A 4,492-nucleotide genomic window follows, 5' to 3' on the forward strand; every position below is an offset into this window, starting at 1 on the left:
CTTTGAGAGTTCAAAAACACGTTTATTCTTGAATGTGGCATCATTTTTTTGGATTTTTGACTCATTGTCTCTGCTTTAACGTTTTTCTGCCGGTGTGTTGTAACTTGACTTTGAAGTAACCATTCGCAGATTTGTTAGTTCTTCTGGTGGACTTAGGACATCCTATAACTTCTATTTTGCTCATCATTTGCACTTTGATGGTGTTTACAAATAGATCTGTTTGCAAAAGCCTCTTTTGGTCCGAGTGTTGGACTTGATGATTGGGACCACGGTTTCCAAAACTGTTTGTTCCATTGCATTTCAGAGGCCCAAAAACCCCTACCTATTAGCATGATTTCGTAGAGATTTGGAGAAGCTCCATCTCTCTGAGGCATCGAATCGTATGTTTCTCTGTCAAAAATCCATTCAAAGGTTCAAACCTTTGAGTTTTTCATTATAGGTCAATTGCAAGGGTTGACTCCCCCTTTCCCATTCATCGGTTGGGATTTTGGAGCTCCAGCAAAAGAGAGATATTTGCATATTGTCTTGCTGAGTCCGATTATGCAATGACACCCATGTTTTGAGGCATCCTAGGTTCTATATTCACTAGCGGTCATTGCCGTGGGGCCATAATTTCTTGGATATACCTTATGTAGATTAGTTTGGTTGCAATATGAGCCATGTGTGCTCATTTGTGGTTTGCATTGGGTTGCAGTGGATGCTTTACAAGACATTTGGATGCATTGTGATCCTTTTTGGATGCGCTAATAGGCCCGAATTGCCTTGTGGGATGCTTTATTGATGGACGTTTAGCACACAGATGCTATTTTATGCTAAGGGAAAGCTTCGACACATTGTAGTTGATGCACTCATAGTGCTATGCTCTCTTGGATGAGACATTATTGATGCTTGTGTCCATGGACGGTGTTTATGCTTGAGGCATTTTACTCTTATGGCATTTGGCTTGCCATTGTTTTGTCATTGTAGGTTGACATTTTCTTGTGGGCCAGATTTTCTCATATGGATGCATAGTATATGCACATGAGTCAAATGCATTTTGATGCTTTGAGCCTTGAGTTTTGGTGACACTATCCTTCATTAAGGTAGACATATTTGGCTGCACCTGGTTTTTGGTGTGATTTCTCTCTTGCAGGTACTAGCATTTGGGAATTTGTTTCATTTGCATCATGGCATCCTCTTCCATGTCTGAAAAGGAGATTTTTAGCAAAGAAAAGTTTTATTCTTTGTGAAAAGAATAGATAAGGGATGTGCTTATTCAAAAGAAGCAGATTAAACCCTTGGCAGGGCTTGAAGCTAAGCTTGCAAATATGTCTGAGGATGATTGGAATGAGTTGGATGCATTGCAAAGTCTACTATTAGACTTCATCTTGCAGAGTTAATTTATTTCACAGTAAATGAGTAGACTACAAAAGATTTGTGGAAGAAATTATGTGCCACTTATGAGAAGGAAACTGCCTCTAATAAGTTTACCTCATGAAGAGGTTGTTTGAGCTACAGATGAAGGAAGGGGTCTCCATTGCTTCTCACTTGAATGAATTCAATATTATTTTTAGCAAGCTTTAGGCTTAGAGGATGAATTTTGATGCGGAGACTAAGGCAATATTCCTCTTATGTTCATTGCCATCCTCATGGGATACCTTCCATGCAATTGTCAGTAACTCTACACCTGGTGGAGTACTAAAGTTTGATAATGTTGTGGGTATCTTGTTGGCCGAGGAGATTAGACGGAAGTCTATGGATGGAAACAAGTAGGATGCAGCCTTAAATGTGCAAAAGGGCAGATCACAGTTCAGGGGGAAGTCCCAAGAAAGAGGGAAGTCTCGTAGCAAATCTAGGGCACATAACATTGAGTGTTATGATTGTGGCAACAAGGGAACATGAACATGAAAAGGGATTGCTATAACCTAAAAAGCGAGCAAAAGGATAAGAAAAAGAATGCAAATTGGGGTGCAAATAAGAAGGAAGAGAGTCCAAGAGAGGACATTGGAAAAATGAAGATCGAGGAGATTAATGCAGTCACTAATAATAGTGACAATAACATTCTCTTCATGTCTAGTCTACATGCAGACTTGCCTACCACTTCAGATGATGCATATTCCCAAGATTGGATTTTGGATTTGGTGCTACATTCCATGTTACTCCCCATAGGTAATGGTTCTCCACTTATGACAGTGGAAAGACAGGTTGTGTGCATCTTGGAAATAACTATGTATGTGACATAGTGGGAGCAGGTGACATAAAATTTTCTTTTGCAAATGGCTCTGCATTTGTTTTGAAAAATGTGAGACATGTTCCTAAGCTGACCAAGAGTCTTATTAAAGCGGGTTAGCTAGATGATGCTGGTTTTTTGACCACCTTTGGCTTTCAGAGTTGGAAAATTCAGAAAGGCTCTATGGTTTTGGCAAGGGGTGCCAAGTGTGGGACATTATATCCCTTACATGTATCAGGGGTGTCTGATCATGTTGTTGCAATAGCTGAGCAACCAGGTACTTTTTTGTGGCATTTCCGGTTGGGGCACATGAGCCAGAATGGAATGAAACTCTTAATCCGTTTGGGTTATGTACCACATTTGAGTTTTTTTTACTTTGAATTTTGTGAGCATTGTCTTTATGGGAAGCAGACTAAATAAGCCCATAAAATAAGGGGAAAGAAAGAGCTTGAAAGCTTGATTTGGTGCATTTAGATATATGTGCTCCCATGCCTACACGATCATTAGGCAGGGCTGAATATTATGTGACATTCATTGATGATGCAATTAGAAAAGTATGTAGCTCGGAAGAGCGATGTGTTCCAAGTATTTCAGAAATGGTTGGCTTTGGTTGAAAAGCAGTCAGGTAGAACACTTAAATGCCTACAGACTAAAAATGGTAGATAGTATCTCTCTCATGACTTTGAGCATTTCTGTGATACATGTGGGATCAAGAGGGAGCTCATGTCCCCTCATACTTCAGAGCAAAATCCAGTTGCAGAACAGATGAACCGCACCATTCAGGAAATGTTACAATGTATGCTTTCCAATGTAAGACTTTCTGGTGCTTTTTGGGTTGAGGCGATGAAGACTGCACTGTGTGTGATTAATAGATCACCTAGTAAGAAATTGGATGGTAGTTTTCTTGAAGGGGCATGGAGTGGGAAGAACCCCTCTTACTCTCATTTGCATATATTTGGGTGTAATCTGGGTTATGGTGAAAGTGGAGAGATGGGCTATTGTCTCTAGGATCCAGAAGCAAAGAAGATCATATGAAGTAATGATGTGGTCTTTAATGAGAAGAAGATGCATAAGACACCCATGAAAGATGTGGAAATGAGGAGAATCATTTTTTAGGATGTGAATCCACCTGCACATGTTGATAGACAGCAAATTGTCCATGCATCAAATGTGCTAGAAATGATGCCACCAAGTATTGCCACAAGTAAACAATCAAGGGCAGATGATGGATCATCTATTAGTGGAAATGATAAGTCAAATGTGGTTGATTTGCAAGTGGGACAGCAAGCTGAAATGCCCTTGAGAAGATGATCTAGAGTGTCTAGACCGCTTGAGAGATTTGTTCCAGGGAGAGACTATGTGAGGACTATGTGATGCTTATTGATTGTGGGGAGCCTTCTTACTACAGAGATGCTTCAAAACACTCGAAATTGCAACAAGCTCACAATGAATTGAAGACAAACTGTGGCAACCTCCAGTGAGAGTTGGAAAGAGTGAAGATAGACTATGGCAACTTGCAACATGAGGTGGAAAGATTGAAGACACTCTTGAGTAGGGACAAAGTAGATGTAACCTCCCTGGAAAGAACATGAAACTGTAGCATGCCTTGTAGTGCATGCAACAGAAGACCTTGGACGCTCGACAACAGCAGGTACCTTAGGCTCACTTGAGGCCTTGGAATGGGAAAATGTGCACCTAAGGGAGGCTACTACAGAAAGCCAGGCATTAAAGGAGAATCCACACCTACAGGCCAAGCTAGATAGGTATAGTCAACTCAATCATTTGATCTGTCTCCTCCAAGTTCCTAACAAACACTCGGATAAGCTACCTCACTGACAACCACTTGACAACGATGGCACAAATGGCCAGTCTGGTGCGCAAAATTTGTAAATCCAACCAAGTAGGTGGGCACGTTGTAACAACACTCCAATGAAGGGGCAGGTTCTTCACAAACCAAGGCAACAGAAGGGATCTCAGTGCAAGCATTGCTCTAAGAGATTTCAACAATAGAAGCGGAATGGACGAAGGTGAGAGAGAGGGAGAGCCAGAAGAGAGAGCCACACAAGTTTTTGGTAGGTGCAAAACACCCTAATCTTCTATGTCATCCATATATATATGTGTTTTAGTATTGTACATAACTGGGGTTAAGGTACAGTGGCCTTTTTACCCCCCACAACCTCCCACTTAAAAACCAATGTGCCTTTAAGGGAGAACAACCAGTGAGCATACTATCCAATTCCCATCAATACACGACAATACTCAAACCGCTGACTAGGTAGACTC

The sequence above is a fragment of the Dipteris shenzhenensis genome, chromosome 31 (genome assembly GCF_047967505.1).
Source record: "Dipteris shenzhenensis isolate YYH24624 ecotype China chromosome 31, Dip_SZ_1.0, whole genome shotgun sequence".
In the NCBI taxonomy this organism is placed as follows: Eukaryota; Viridiplantae; Streptophyta; class Polypodiopsida; order Gleicheniales; family Dipteridaceae; genus Dipteris; species Dipteris shenzhenensis.